Source organism: Caretta caretta, chromosome 8, assembly GCF_965140235.1.
Source record: "Caretta caretta isolate rCarCar2 chromosome 8, rCarCar1.hap1, whole genome shotgun sequence".
Lineage (NCBI taxonomy): Eukaryota > Metazoa > Chordata > Testudines > Cheloniidae > Caretta > Caretta caretta.
In genome coordinates this window covers 51,862,855-51,879,913 of record NC_134213.1, presented here as the reverse complement: position 1 = coordinate 51,879,913, position 17,059 = coordinate 51,862,855, and the positions used below count along the sequence as shown (strand labels likewise).

Here is a 17,059-nt window from a genome sequence, read left to right as displayed (position 1 = left end):
AAATTACACAGAGAATGAACCATGATAAAATGATATTTCTTGTTACTAATTTGTGTACTGTACCCGGAATGGTCTAGGTTTATGTGCCAAACAATATCCCTATCCAACTTACTCATTTTTTAGTGAGTCTTTCGAGGTGGCTGATCTCTCCAGAGCTTTTGCAACAGCTGTGGTACCAAAAGCCTGCCTGTGAGGTATTTTACTAGTTTAGACTACAGACTATTTGGGACTTAAGTGTTTTCAAAACACCGTGCAAACCTATGAGAGTGCACCAGCAGTGTCATAAATATGCACAGTGGTTCATGAACTCTGAGGCTCTGTTTTCTTGTGTTAGTCATCTACGCCTTTACCTTACATTTGGACTTCAAGAGGTTAAGTAGTACTGAATAATGGGGAGCAAAAGGATTTCCGTACATAAAAATCAACCTCTCAAGTTAGCAACCATAGGAGTACCACCTGGTGTTTGAAGAATTGTGGAAAATTAGATTACAAAATTCTAACTAAAATGTTGCACACCTTCTCCTGCGGAGATTTTCAAAGCCAGGGGCTGATTCATTTCTCAGTGTGGGGCCATTTTGTGAAAGAGACAGCTCACATAAGCAAGTATAACAACATTTGGAAGGCGAAAGTCTCTCCTGAAGGTAATTTATTCAAGAATACAATTGTGTAGCTTTGTAAGTGTTTGGACCTGAAGTAAATATGAAATATGGAATAGAAAGGCGCATCTGGAAAACTGACCCCTATTCTAAATCCTGCAGATTTATGTAGAGTATCAACGTGTTATGCCGAGCACCTAAAAATGCAAGCACTGATGAGAGATTTTTCTCCTATAGTCTGATGCAATCCATTCCATTCTGCATTCTTACAATCAGGCATTCAAAAAAATAGATCAGTTGGCCTACTCACAGGATCAAAGATCATGCCCTATGACCCTTCAAATGCTAATATCAGTTGAGTAACAGCTTAAAAAAACAGAACTTCTTTTTCTGTACATACTCCCCTGCTAAACTGAGGAGTGCATCACTGCATGCCTGTCACATCACCTGACCTACCAGAAGATCTACAACTGCATTGTTCTTTTTTCCATGGCTTTGGAAATTCCATTCAGCATGTCTATAAATATCCACAAAGCCTCTTTATATTCAGCAGGATGAACTCGTACATTACCATTCTCAAACTAGAAGGCATCTATGAATGTGAACAATAGATTTACCATGACAGGGCAAACAAAGGGGTATGATTTAGTGTAGGGAGCAGAGGAAGGGAGAGAAAGAGCCAGTGTCCAAGTTGGTCCCTCCAGAAAGAGGTGTGATGCTTTGTGAGAGCTGAAGGGTGCTTTCGTAGTTTTTTGGGATGGGTACCTGTAGTGTAAGTGGGTGCATTTCTGCATTGTTCCATTACGAGCATGCAGCATTTTAAAAATATTACTCAAACAGTGTTCTAAACAGGAGAAGTCTAGCAAATTTCCCAAAGCCAGTCCTCAGTATTTTATAATGAGAGAATGATTTCCAGAAGTTAACACATGCCTCAATGTCATTTGTTCTCAATGTGCCCTTTTGTTGCAGCAACAAGAGAGCATCTCCTCTCCCTTCACAATGCCAGCAAAAATGTGTAGTGTTATGCAACAATAAGAGGAGATATTTTAGTTTTGAAAAGGGGTTGACTGTCTTAACAAAAAAATTCTCAGATTGAGGAATTTTGCATTAAAACCATGTGCATTCTTAATGTGCATTAGGTCAGCCCAAAATAGACAGAAGTCTGCACATATCCTGACCCAAGGTCATCTCTCTCTCTCTCTGATTACCAAAGGGAAAATCAGGACATTACTTCAGACACTGGAGCTTATTTGCTTTGAAAGACACATTATTCCTGATTATACCCATTAAAAAAAAAATCTTTGCTTCCCTAGTTCTGAATTTAAACAACAAAAACCCGCATACTTTGGTTCCGGGTTACTACACATCCAAGATTAAAAGGTGAGAGAGCAGCTTAAACTGGAGTGGGGCCTTTTTAAAGCACAATTTACAAAGCCCTGAGATATTTGAGAATTTCCGATTCAGTGCTGATCAAATTAACAGCAAACATTTTTTTAAATTACTAAGTAGTTCTCAACTTGTTGGGGAAGAGGTTTAAGTTTTTTGTTATTAAAAAAATACCAATATCCCAGCAGCAAAAAGCAGCCCCCCTCTGAGGTGTCAAAGAAAGCTCATTTTTACAGTACGCACTTAGGTTAAAATCCTGGCCTCACTGATATCAATGCCAAAACTCTAAGTAATTTCAATGTGGCCAGGTTTTCACCCCATAATGTTTCTGATACAGCTGGTTGGCAATTCCTTCATAACTAAATTAACAGCAAAGTGGGCCCACAGGGAGGTTATTTTTTATATATAACTAGTGGGAGCACTAACACACCTTTTGACAACAGGTTCATTTAAATGGTGTCAGTGTTTTTATGCTATTTGATATACTTACCATGGCGACAGACTCTCAAAGGGCTTTGGGTAAATGCTGTTAGCTGAGAGCCTGTCAGCACCCCTTACTCTTACACATAGCAGTTCTGTTAAAATAAGCATCAACCTGAACCTTCACCCTGCCTTTGACCTGAAACGGATACTTCAAGCCTGGCTATTGCAATGAAGTCCCACAAAGACTAGGCTCTGATGCACAGGAACCTTTATAGGACTGAACCCAAATCTGGAAAGTGATTAAGCTAATGATATAAAAATAAATAAATGAAGGAAAGGGCAGGAGGAGAAACATTGTATGTTTGTATGTCATTGCATTTCACTCCCTTACCCCACATAAGAAGCTTAAGCTTCTACTAAGATAGCATTGCTTTAAAAGAAGCCACTAATGTGACAAACAAACAGCAATACCTAAAGAACAGGTAGTTACACTGTATTTAACCATCTCATGCAGCCAGACAACTTTCAGATGAAGAGTTGCAGGGATCTACTATACTGGAAAAGTACAGAGTTGAAAAATTTAGTGACAACTAGATCTGAGAGCTTTAAGCAGGAAAGCAATCACAGGTGTCCAGACAGGTGTGGCACAGTTAAAAAATGAGTGAACAAGCTCTGGGGTATAGGAGAGCAGTCTTAAGGAGCATGGGCTCTGACAGGATATTAGGAAAAGCACAATGAAGAATATACAATCATGTGTTCACATGGCTCCCCCTTGCATTTATCGTTTCTCAAATTCCCAAATCCTGATAAAAAAAGATGCATCACATTTCTCAAGATAAGCAAGGCTGAGGTAGAAGGAAGTATTCCAAGGAAAAAAGTCAGGGTGCTCTATTAAGTCATTTGGGGAATCAGTAGATGGCAAACTCCTCCAAGTCAGTACAGATACTTAAACAATGTCCCAGCATGGCACGGGGGGGGTACTATAGGGTGACAGGGTTCAGGGCCCAAACAGAAGGTTTAATCCCCCTGTCACGGTGTGGGACTCACCCCTGTGGCGCCTCCTGCTGGTCTCTCAGGGAATTAGCTCTTCCAGTCTTCGGCGCGCCCTCTGCAGGCCGGTGTCTCACTTGCTGCTGGCCCCCGTGTCCCTCCCAGACACCAGTGCCCCTTTCCCTGGGGTGCTGCCCCCTGGTAGTACCCCCACAGATCTGGGTCTCCCCCTCCCAGGGGAACCCCCACCCACTATCCCCACCTCGCCTTAGTCTTTGGCTACAGCCAGTCACCACTGAGCCCCCGTACACTGCAGCGGACTACAGTGTATAAGCCAATCATCACAGGCAAGGGGGGTTTGGACCTGCTGCCTCTGCCTACCTTTGGGCTGCCCCCTGCAACCCCAATACCCTTTTTGGCCTTCCACTAGGCCTGCAGCCTGGGGGGTTTCCAGGCTGGAGCTCCCCAGCTCCTATGGCCTTCCCCCAGCCCTGCTCCACCTCAGGTACGCTGGTGCACTCCCCAGCAGCCAGGTTAGTCTCCCTCCACAGCTAGAGGAGACTCTGCCTGCTCCTGGCCCACTGCCCTCTTATAAGAGCCAGCTGAGCCCTGACTGGGGTGTGGCCACAGCTAAGCCTGCTTCCCCCAGCCTGGGAACTGCTTGCTCCCAGCCATAGCCCTCTCCTGGGCTATTTTAAGCCCTTTAAGGCCAGAGCAGGTGACCACCCCGATACACACACCCCCTCTCAAAACCCCCATCCCTGAGGGAAGGGGGGGCCGCTTGGTCCAGGCTCCCTGAAGTTGGCTCTCCAGGGTCACTCCTCCAGGCTCGCACACTTCCTCTCGGTGGCCTCCCAGCTTCGGGCCACTTCCCGGAACTGGGCCTCTGCCTTCCGACGGGGCAGCTCCACAGCCTCCAGCCGTGCCTGTAGGTTGGAATCTCCTGGACTCCCCCCTTGCAGGGTCTGGGTCCACTTGGTTGTCTGTCCCACAACCACTTGGGTCCCGGCCTCTTGCAGGCCCCATTCAGTCTGGGTTTCCCCATTGGTGACCGGCTCTACGATGGTCTGGGTCCCAATTCCCTGCCGGGCCCTCACCATCTCTGCCTCGGCCTCTGTCGCTTTCTCCAAACCCAGTGCGGCCCCCTCCATGCACCTCCATCATCCAACCCTCAACTCCTTTGAGGGGACAGTGCCCCCTAATGTGTTCTGGGATATGGCAGCCCCAGCAGACTCCCCGCCTCTTTGCTGCCTTCTTTCCCCTTTGGTCCTTCTTGGGTCCCACCTTTCCACCAGGGTGGACCTGGACCCTCCGACTTGGCCGTGGGCATGTCCACTGCATGTGGCCCTCCTGCCCACAGGCCCAACAGGTTGGCAGCCACCCGGGTTTCCTCACCCGGCGGACTGTCCCCAGAACTTGCCCCTCTCTCTCCCCTGGGTGAGGCACCCAGCCCCCGCCCCAGTAGGGACAATCCCTCTTGATATGTCCGCACCTTAAGCGGGCATAACATGTCTGTCGCTCGGCCACAGGCCTCCTGGCCTTGGCTGTCAGCCTTTCCTGAGCTTCACCACCACTCCTCTGAAACCCCTTCCTGAGGACGTTTACCAGGGCCTGCTGTTTCTTTACCAGATGGCCCAACTGTTCCTGGAAGGCCTCCTGCACCTCCCACAATCCCTCCTGGGCCTCCCAGATTCCCTGCAGGTGATCAGCCCCCTTTCGCCCGGGCGCTGACACCAGGGCCCAACCAGGGACTGCACCTGGGGTCTCTGCGTAGAAGACGCCCGTGTACCCGGGATCCATCACCCCCTGGGTCTTTCCAGTCCGGGCAATAGTCCTGCCGTCTTTGCCCTGCCCCTTTTATCGGGGGCAGACCGCCTATGCCTATACCCTCCCACCCTCCAAAATAAGCAGTTAAAACAATTGATTGCATAATGTTATTTTACTGTAAGTAAAGATCTTTTATGACAGCTTGTAATGCACTGAACTCAGTCATTCTGAGACACATGTGCAGGTTATGGTTATGAATGTGTGTATATTATATAAATTGTGATTGTGGTGCAATTTCAGCATCACCTCACAATTGCACAGTGGAGCAATAAGGCAGGGAGGGACTCCCCAAGCAGATGAAATGGACTTCAAGCACCTAGCCATTGTGCAAGCCCAGGAAAAAACTATGAGGAACCACCAAAGGAAATGGGAATATGCTTGTAACTGAAAAGAAAACCCCAGTCTTTGGAAACTAAGAAAGAAGGGTGTTTTCCCCACTTTGAATATCTCTAGTGGCTGAAGAAAAAAAACCCTGCAAACCCTTTTTAAAATGGAAGGGGTTTGAACTGATCACCACCCAGAACCTGGGGGACAATTTCAAGGCTGTCTGGGAATGCTGGATCCATCCAAGACCTAAGGGGCATGTTGGGAATCTGTTTTAAGGGAATAGGTAATTTACTAGAAAAGGGAATTTATCTAACATAAAAGTGTAAAGTCTGCAGTTGCAGATATGTTTATTTTCTGTGCAACATGCGAAGGTTTGCTTCCCCTTACTATTTCATCTTTGAATCTGAGATTTTTCTACTACTTAAACCTTTTGTTTATTTTTATCCCAAGCAAGTCTCTCGTGTACAAACTGTGTGCAGTGTGTATGCCAAAGTGAACTGATAACCAGAGGGCAGCTGGTTTCACCCTTCAGGGTGATGAACCAGAGGGGATCAGGAAGAGTGTCTTGTAATTCAGAAGTCAAGGAGAATGTATTTGGGGAGACCCAGTACTGGAAGGGCTGTTGGTGTCGCCCTGCAGAGAGTTACTAGGCTGATGACAGCCAGGGTGAAACCATGTGCTTGTGGACAGGCTACTAGTGTCAGGGAACTGAAACACAGCTGCACAGTACAGAGAGCCCGACAAATATACCTGGCAGGCAATGACAGAACCCCTTACTGGTGCGGGTGGATCCCAAAACATCACAGACATGATTGGTCAGGAGCCAGAGCTTCCCTGTCTCTAGTTCCTGTGTGTGTGTGTGTCTCTCTCTCTCTCTCACACACACACACAAATGTGTTTCTCACTGCGGAGGATGGAGGCCATAAGGCCAGCCGAACACCATAACTGCTCAGGGAGGACCTATACTTGTTTCCATTCAGTCCTCAATTCCACACTGAGATCCAAACAAATATTTGATGACCAAACATCCCTTTTAATTTTCCTGTATACTTACATGAATTTGTCTTTACAACATTTTTGAAATTTGCAGGTCATCGCCTGTATTTTTCACCTGACCTAGGTTTAAGAACGAGCAGCCTAATAAGCAAAAAGAAAAGGAGAACTAGTGGCACCTTAGAGACTAAGGTGCCACTAGTTCTCCTTTTCTTTTTGCGAATACAGACTAACACGGCTGCTACTCTGAAACCAGCCTAATAAGATCATTCACTCTCAGTATTTGGGTAGGCGCTTGTAGTGGGAAAGCTACATCCAGAAGGTAGTTTACCTTACTCATTTCTTCTGAGGATTCTGGGATATCAATACATCGGCTGCAGCAACTGCTTCAGTTTTCTAGGTCCCTCATTTTGGATGCTAGGTAATGCATCTCCTACTTGATCTTAGTCTCCATATCTTTAACTGAGGTTTGAAGCTCTTCTGTCCACTATTAAAAATGAGGAATCTGTGAATCTGATGGCCAATTTTAGGAGAGTCGCAGCAACTACCAACAAATCTTCTTTCATATGGCTTGGGTAGGTAGCAAAGATTACAAATTTATATCTAGATTTGATAGCCAGCACATTGCCGCAGCAGTGAGCTGGCTAATGTCCTTCAGGCCCCCGGCCAAAGGCAACATTCAGATATGATGTGCTCCATCATTTGTGCCTGATGACCAATCACTTACAGGTGTTTACCTCATTTTCCAATTAAAGACAGTTTGTCCACATCTCCCATGAGATGTTCTGATGTGATTCAATCTGCACCAGTCGAAAAGCCTGAATGCTTACAAGGAAGTCTGCTATGTCTGCACCAAGAGCAGTCAGCTGTCTTCTCCATCTCTCTCAACCTAGAAGCAGTCTGGTCTCAGCACAGGAAAAGTAGGGAACTCCTTCTGGTGTTTTAGGAAACAAGATCAAAGTTTGTGAAGATTCCTAAAGTTTTCTGGTAGATATTTTCTGCATACAAAATTTAAGATGATCCAGTGAGGTGATGAGTTGACGTATGTAGCAGTCACTTTCATGCATATCAAGTTGCACCAGTCCCACCAGGAGCTCCTTTGCAATTAAAGATGGAAAACAAAAACAAATCTGTAAATAATTCTAACCATCAGAGGAGTGAAGTTTTGGAATAGCCTTCCCAGGGAAGAAGTGGGGGCAAAAGACCTATCTGGCTTTAAGATTAAACTCGATAAGTTTATGGAGGAGATGGTATGATGGGATAACATGATTTTGGTAATTAATTGATCTTTAAATATTCATGGTAAATAGGCCCAATGGCCTGTGATGGGATGTTAGATGGGGTGGGATCTGAGTTACTACAGAAAATTCTTTCCTGGGTATCTGGCTGGTGAATCTTGCCCATATGCTCAGGGTTTAGCTGATCGCCATATTTGGGGTCGGGAAGGAATTTTCCTCCAGGGCAGATTGGAAGAGGCCCTGGAGGTTTTTCGCCTTCCTCTGTAGCATGGGGCACGGGTCACTTGCTGGAGGATTCTTTGCTCCTTGAAGTCTTTAAACCACAATTTGAGGACTTCAGTAGCTCAGACATAGTTGAGAGGTTTATCGCAGGAGTGGGTGAGTGAGATTCTGTGGCCTGCGTTGTACAGGAGGTCGGACTAGATGATCATAATGGTCCCTTCTGACCTCAGTGTCTATGAATCTAAGTACATGCCTGCTCTGTCTCAGCACTGAGATCAGCAAAGGCAGCAGGCAGCTCCTTCCTGATGTTGCTGAAGCTACTCCCAAGTTTTTTCTTTAAATAGGAAAAGCAGAACTGTTTCACAAGCACTGGAAAAACCCTTTCAAGGAAAAGGATAGATGATTAACAGCCCGGTTAAAGTCAGGCATGGTAAGTATACCTATTCAGCTGAGCTCCCAGATGGCTCTGCCAATTTACCTCAGTGCTGATTTGCAACACCTGTGCTATTCCCAGTTATGTCTGGAGTTTCCCCTAAGAGATGGACACTTGGGCAGTTGTTTTTGCAACCTTGTCAACTATCCATTAGAAACTAGGCCAAAAGCACGAATCTCTTACTTACAACCTAAGCCATGTTAATATTCTAGATCTTCCAATGAGGTAAACTAGTGTATTAACCAGCCTCAGCCCCTAATGTTTAGTATCATAGGTTTTTGCCTAACAGTACTCAACTGCGTTAGGCTGCGTCTACACGGGCAAGTTTGTACACAGGAAAGCACCTTTGAGCACTGTAACTCCCGAGGTGTACACACTGCCAAGCCACTTAGAGCGCAGAAACTGCACAGATGCAGCACTCTAAAAAGATCACCTCAACGAGAGGCGTAGAGCTTTCTGTGCCGTGGCGATTACAGCGCTGCGACTGGCCTCCGGGAGGTGTCCCACAATGCATGTTCTCACCTCTCTGCCCTGCTTTCAACCGTCAGCCCCACCCCATACATTGCAAATTTGAAAGTCCCCTTCCTGTTTGCTCGGTAATGCGTGCAGTATTCTCAGTGCATCTCTCCAGGTGGCCATGCCTGCTTCACGCACCAGGCAATCCTGCTGCTGGACCCCATCGGTATTTGGGGAGAGGAGGCAGTGCAGTCCCAGCTGTGCTCCAGCCGTCGGAATTTTGATTCCTACAGACAGATTTCTAGATGCATAATAGAAAAGGGCCATGACTGGGACACACTGCAGTGCAGGGTCAAAGTGAAGGAGCTGTGGAACACCTACCACAGGGCACGGGAGGCAAACCCTAGCTCCGGTGCTGTGCCCACGAGCTGCCAGTTCTACAAAGAGCTGGACGCGATACTCAGCAGTGACCCCACCTCCACTGTGAAGTTCCCTGTGGATACTTTGTTGGTTTCGTTATCAGTCGAGAGTGGACTGAGCCAGGAGGAAGCCATCTTGGAAGAAAAGGGGGAGGGGGAACCAGAGGCAGAAGATGACTTGGAGGCCAGAGATGCATGCAGTCAGGAGCTCTTTTCTACACCGGAGGAGCCTAGCCAGTCACAACAGGTGGATATTGGATAAGCGCAAACAGGAGAGGAGGCCCCTGGTAAGTGGATCTGATTTTGGGAATTGCTGAAGCGAGTTGTTGGGAGCAGGAGGGTTGCAGAAAGCAGGCTCGTCTCCCACCGCATGCCTAGTTTGAGGCTGTTTACACACTGCCTCATTTCACAGGAATCTCCCTCAGAGATCTCCCAGAAAATCTTCTGGAGATACTGGGCAATCCGCTCCCCAGGTTCCTCAGCAGAGCTGCTTTGTTTCTTGCCCCATTAATGGTAACTTTCCTGCACCACTGTGCTGTCACAGAGGAGTGGGAGGTGGGGGAGACCATAGCTGCACACAGGCTAGCTGCATAGGGGCCAGGGCTGAAGCCGCAGGCTTGGAGAAGACCCTCCCTTGATTCCCTGCTCACCCTCAGCAGCGAGATATCTTACAAAATCATCACCTCCTGGCAAAAGTGTGGGGACAGGAATGATTATCAGGCCGCCCCTACAGTGCTGGCTCTCCCCAAGTGCCCAAGATCCACGTGCCCAGTGTACAGCAGGGTCTAGGAACAGTGATTTACCCTGCCCCTGCAGCTACTCACCATCTTGGGGGTCTTGTGGCTTGTGTGTGCTTGCCTGGGGTCAGCCAATTAGTGTCAGGTGTGAGAGTACCTGGCTGTGTTTTAAAGCACTGAAACAGTGTTGTCTGTGTTGCAAACAATACTGCTTCTGTAAAATGTTGCATTTAAACTTCACAGAGATGACCTTGGGAGGCCAGCCTCCCTTATTGGTGGCAGAACGGTTGCAAACAATTCGAAAGCGGCCAAGAAGAAGTAAGGAAGACTTTATGCGTGAGATTATGATGCACGCCACCACCGAGAAAAAGGAATTGAAGGACAGCAAGAAGAGGGACCGAAAGGAGAATGTGGCACACCAGAAAGAAGCCACAGAGCAGCTCTTAACAGTTATGGAGCACGAAGCAGACACACTCCAGGCGATACTAGCTCTTCAAACCGAGCAGCTCCGCACCCGCCCTTCCGTACAGCCGCTGTCGCAAAACTCTTTCCCATGCACATTCCCCCATCACCCTTCCTGCTGAATTTTTTTGTTTGATTCTTTCCTCTGGTTGTTATCTTTCAATAAAAGAATTGTGTTTGTTCGAAAGCAATCTTTATTCTATTAAGCGAAAGCAAAGAGAGTACTGCAAAGCAACATACATACAGCTATGTTAAAGCCCCTTCTTGCATCATGTGCACCAATCACCTCCTAGCATTACAAGCACTGCAATCCCAAGCATAGCAACAAATATTAGTGGCTTTCAGCTTCAAATTGCTGATTTCCTTATGGCCCCACGCTGTGCTCCTCTAATAGCCCTGGTCTCCGGCTGTTCAAACTCAGCCTCCAGGCACTGAGCCTCTGTTGTCCAGCCCTGAGTGAAGCTTTCACTCTTCCCTTCACAAATATTGTGGAGCGCACAGCACATGGCTATAAGCATAGGAATATCATCCTATCATCGGCCATGTCCAGCTTCCCGTACAGGCATCACCAGCAGGCTTTTAAATGGCCGAATGCACACTCTACAGTCATTCTGCACTTGCTCAGCCTGTTGAACCGCTCCTTGCTGCTGTCAAGTTGCCCTGTGTATGGCTTCATGAGCCATGGCATTAAGGGGTAGGCGGGGTCTCCCAGGATCACATTGGGCATTTCGACTTCCCCCACGGTGATCTTCTGGTCCGGGAAGAAAGTCCCTGCTTGCAGCTTCTTGAACAGGCCAGTGTTCCAAAAGATGCGTGCGTCATGCATCTTTCCGGACCAGCCTGCGTTAATGTTCGTGAAATGCCCATGGTGATCCACAGGTGCCTGGAGAACCATTGAGAAATACCCCTTGCAATTAATGTACTTGGTGACTAGGTGGTTTGGTGCCAGAATTGGAATGTGCGTGCCATCTATCACCCCTCTACAGTTTGGGAAGCCCATTTGTGCAAAGCCATCCACAATCTCACACACATTGCCCAGAGTCACGGTCTTTCAAAGCAGGATGAGATTAATGGCCCTGCACACTTGCATCAACAGGAGTCCAACGGTTGACTTTCCCACTCCAAACTGGTTAGTGACTGATCGGTAGCAGTCTGGAGTAGCCAGCTTCCAAAGTGCAATTGCCACGCACTTCTCCAATGGCAGGGCAGCTCTCATTCTCATGTCCTTGCGCCGCAGGGCTGGTGCAAGCTCATCACATAGTCCCATGAACGTGGCTTTCCTCATGCAAAAGTTCTGCAGCAACTGCTCGTCATCCCAGATGTGCATCATGATGTGATCCCACCACTCAGTGCTTGTTTCCCGAGCCCAAAAGTGGCATTTCACAGTGGTCAGCACCTCTGTGAATGCCACAAAAAATCTTGTGGCATAGCTACTACGCGTGGCGAGATCAATGTCACACTCCTCTTGCCTTTGTAGTTTAAGGAATAACTCCACTGCCACTCGTGACGTGTTGGTCAGTGTGAACAGCATTCTTGTCAACAGCTCAGGATCCATTCCTACAGCCAGAAAGAGGCAGGGCAGGGCGCGCAGTACACAAATTATGCAAAGATGGCGCCAAATGCATACGGAAGCACAGGGATTGCTGGGATGCAAAGCGATGCATCACGGGGCATTGGGACAGGACCCAGGATGCCCCACGACCCCTTCCACCTTCCCACAAGTCTTAGGAGCAAAAGATAGATGCCCAGAGTGCACCGCTCCAAATAGCGCCGCACATGCCACAAGTGTGAACACACTATTGTGCAGGCAGCTGTCAGTGTGAACACACAACAGTGGTTTTCCTTTGGCGCTCTCTGAGAGGCACTGTAACTGCCGGCACCATAACTTTGCCAGTGTAGACATGCCCTTAGCGATGCTTTAGAACAAACTTCATTAAGCTGCAAGGCATTGTTTACACTGCTAACACACACACACACACACAGCCTCACTGAGGTATTTTCTTCCAAAGGAAAGCCCTGAAGTTGTTCTAACAAAAGAAGACGCAAGTCTAAAGGGCTTAACATTAGCTTAACTGGCAGATGTTGAGTGTATCACATTGTTCTGCCAAGCTAGACAGCGGCCCTCATGTCAGCTCTACAGGCCAGGCCTAAGCAGTTAGAAGCAGGAGCAAAATTAAGGAGAGTTAAAGTTGGTCTAACTCTAGACAACTCAATCACCAGCCTGACAGCAGGATTTTGATTACTGCAGAGAAAGCTTCTCAGTTCACTGCTAAGCTCTCTTTAGCAAAGGTGAGAAAGCTCTTAATGGCAGTTTAAAGCTGGTCAATTAGCTTGAATGCTGCTAAGCTCTATAAGCTTCTTACATGCTGCACAGCCTAGAAAAGAAAAGGAGGACTTGTGCACCTTAGAGACTAACAAATTTATTTGAGCATAAGCTTTCATGAGCCAATGAAGTGAGCTGTAGCTCACGAAAGCTTATGCTCAAATAAATGTGTTAGTATCTAAGTTGCCACAAGTCCTCCTTTTTGCAGATACAGACTAACACAGCTGCTACTCTGAAGCCTAGAAAAGTGTAACTGATCCTCATTTCTTTTGTCTGTCTTCCTTAGAGATTCAAGTCTTGAAAAGTTGGCATGCACCAGTAATGAAAAACAGAATGATAATCAGGAGAGATAAAAACCAAAGATCTTTGTGAGCCCCTAAAATCCAGGGGCTAATCAAACACTGCTTCACAGCCAAACATGTAGAACCTCCAAAAAAGTAACACAATTAAGACTAGGAGTACTTGTGGCACCTTAGAGACTAACCAATTTATTTGAGCATGAGCTTTCGTGAGCTACAGCTCACTTCATCAGATGTTATCTGGAATCCTACAGGGCATGCAGGCATGTTTCAAAACCAGTACAACCTTCTGGTGCAGGTCTGCAAACAAGATGCTCATTGTATAACTCTGTAAACCTCATGACATCATCAAAACAGAAGCTCCCATTCATATAACAGTTTGCGTTTCCAAGGATACCCAGAACTTCAAATAACTTGCAGTCACTCAAAGCCATCAGTATGACCCTCCTCGCAATGCTAAGTTGATTCTCCTTCCCACCTCTTCAGCTGTCATTCTGTGCCTCAGACCGCTGAGTTTTCACCTCTCCTTCACTCCCAATTACTAAATGCACTCACTCTCAGCTAGTTAAATTCCCATTTGGTTTGCAATACACACTCAAATTCTCAAAAGCAGAGAGATTTTATTGAACTGAAGAAAAGATTATAAAAGGGCAAAGATTATATGCCCTACTACATAGCCACCTAGTGCTGAAGATCTTGCTGAGTGACACTTCTCCCTGGAGAAGGTGGAGGCAGAGGGCTTTTCTCAGGGGGTCTAAGGGCCAGAGCTAAATATCTCCCTGGGGTAAAAGTGGTTTGATCTCCTCCCCTTAGCATATTCCCTTCTACTCAATTCTACCCCTCTCTCCCTGCCCCCTATTCTCCCCTTTCTATTGTGCTTCCTCTTTCCCTCCTGTGAACTACCAGTTGAGATAAAGCCTGCAGCTGCAGATGCTGTCCACTACCTCATTTTACTGCACAATTCGCTCTCTCTCTCTCCTAGTTAGCCAGCAGTGGTGCAGGGAGAAGGAAAGAGACGCATCCTGTCTATTTCAAATTGCAGTTCTACAGTGGACCCAAGCAGCTGGGAGGAATAACCTTAGAGGACACCCTGCTCAGCTCCTGCAACCCCTCTGGATGCACAAGATTCCAGTGCAGTTGTGGGATTGTATTTGGGCTAGGGACCAAATGCTTGTGTGCCATGACCAATGTATGACATTTGGCAGGTCTATTACCAAAACACCCCTCAAAGACTGCCTTATTCCATTCCCTTGACAGTAAACCATCACCACTAGCCAAACATAAAACTCACTTCATATCTGTAATTCCAAATGGCCTCTTTACAAATTGCTTGTTTATTATGTTAGAGAACTTCCTCTAAATTGAAACAAAAATGCTTAGTTTATCAATAGAGTTTATTCCTGTTTTCATTTTATTCCCTGATCTTGAACTTCTATAGATAATTTAATCCACAAAAAATCTTGCTACAAGATTCCAGCTACCTCTTGATTTGAAACTTGATTGGAGTTGGATCTTCTTACCCTAGCAATGCCATTTAATACTGCAACATATAAAACCTACATCAATGAACCATTATCCTTTAGTGAAGCAAGATCAATCAAGTGCTACCTTGGGATTCTCAGTGTACTAAAACTCTTGATGAAACTGCACAATTGGATTTAATATGGAGGGGAGATCTTCTTTCCTTAGGTCAGTCCTGATCTAGGAAGCATTAAGCAAGATCTGGGGTCCTCAACCCGAGTGGGATGGGGGGCAGGGATGTTTCACAGATATCAGAGAATTATGTGGGGTATTGGCAGGGAAAAGATTGAGGAATGCTGGGCGAGTGTCAAGAACTAACTGCTGAATGGTGAGGGCTGGGTGTCACAAGTATACCAATACAAGTTAAATACCAATTGGGCAAATGAAAACATTAGGCTGGATGTTATCTCAGTGCAGTTTAAACAGCTATAAAGCCTAAACCTTTCAAACACTTTCATCCTGTTTTGCTGCAACAAAACTGAAATACTGAATGCTAGTATTTAGGAGTCAACCCTCCACATGGTGCTTTCATGGAATGGACCTCAGGTTTCCCATTTATTTAAAAGAAAAAATCCTGCCCTATAGAAAGAGTTGCCTGTCTGAGATGAGTAAAGTTTGGTGTTCTAAAGATGAAAGCCTGTGGATTTCAATGGTTTTCAAGCTGGACGCGTAGGAAATAAGGAATCTACATGAAAACCTGATGGCTCTCATTTGCTTCCCAGAAAAATAGCTCAAGTATTTTAGGTATTTTCCACCTCCTGGACTCTGAACAAACATGCATCTTGAAGTCTGAGACTATATGAGTTTTGAGAGGATACAGTGAGACTACAGATATTCCAACCACCATGGCACAGATGTGTGTGATCTTACTGAGACAGCATAATGTCTTTCACTTAGGGGGAGGGGGCATTGTTCCTTGCATTCATAGGGTATTATCCAAGTCATTCAAGCATATGAACTTCTCTTATCCACAGAAAGCATCAAACTGCCTTAATGTATTATTCCAGCAGACTCTAATAGATTATAAAGAAGCCTCCCACCAGGTCCCCATGCTATTTTGGAAGACCTTCCCAGTTTTGGTATCTTACAAATGTTTTAACCAGAGTCTAGAACTGGCTATTATCCACCACTTAGTGGATTTCACCCACTTCAAATAAACAAATAAAAAGACCATCTCCCCTGCCCTCCAAATCTTTCTCTCTCCCTGCAGAATCTGCACACATTTTAGTAAAGAAACATTTGGACCATGCTGAGGAGGCTTTTTTCAGTTAAAAGATGTCTAGTGAGGAAGGTCCAATGAAGTCATAATTTTTGGGGGGAGGGGGAGGAAGGATTGGAAAATTGAGGATGAATGTGATGGGGATTCTGTTCTGTATTACTCAGTTTTGCACAACAAATAAAGTCTTTCCATTGCTGTTAATCTGAATCACTATATTTAGTCCAATGCATGGAGATAATAGGTTTTAAAATACCCTTTTCTCAAATTCCAGCTTTAAGGATTTTTTGGGGTAGTTTACTTTATCTAGGGAAACTAGTCTCAGATGCAATAACTGGGAAGGAGATCAGGCTTTTACAAAAAAAAAATCCACTTTGGTTAAGGATAAGGAGCTGACAACTGATCTGATCATGGTTGGACAGTGAATCACTCTCAGCTCAGATGAAGGATCACATGCCTCCTGACTCAGTGTTTTGCTTTAACTACTACCACCACATGACCTAAATATTTTTAAACCAAAGCTCAGTTTTAGTCAGAATACCATAAAGTAGCTGGACTGATTTTGTGCCTGCATATTATCCAAGGGAGAATAGGAATGGAAAGAACTTGCAGCCAGAGGGAACAGGGGATAGACTGGAGAATACCACTGTCACCAGGAAAAGGCAGGTCTATGTGATCGGGGACTCTTTACTGAGAAGAATAAACAGACCTGTAACCAGAGCTGATCCAGAGAATAGGAGGGTGTGCTGTCTTCCAGGTCCTAAGATACGGGATGTAGACCTGAGGTTGAAAAGGATCCTAAAGGGAGCAAGAAAGAATCCCCTAATTATCCTTTATGTAGGAACAAATGATACGGCTAGATTCTCGCTGGAAAGTATTAAGGGAGACTATCCTAGGCTAGGGAAGACGCTTAAGGAAATGGAGGCTCAGGTGATCTTTAGTGGGATTCTGCCTGTTCCTAGAGAAGGGCAACAAAGGTGTGACAAGATTATGACTATAACAGCTGGCTTAGGCAGTGGTGCTATAAGGAGGGCTTTGGGATGTTTGGCCACTGGGAGGCATTCATGGACAGAGGACAGTTCTCTCGGGATGGACTTCATCTGAGTAGGGAAGGAAATAGACTTCTAGGATGGAGGCTGGCACAACTGATTAAGAGAGCTTTAAACTAGGAATTTGGGGGAGATGGTTGGG

The 17,059-nt window shown here is 46.0% G+C and overlaps 1 protein-coding gene across 7 annotated transcripts in view; it reads right to left on the bottom strand.

Moving 5' to 3' along the window:
• Positions 1-17,059, bottom strand: part of RASAL2 (RAS protein activator like 2) — a 295,807-nt gene that overhangs the window by 171,067 nt on the left and 107,681 nt on the right. The gene's annotated exons all lie outside the window — the stretch shown is intronic.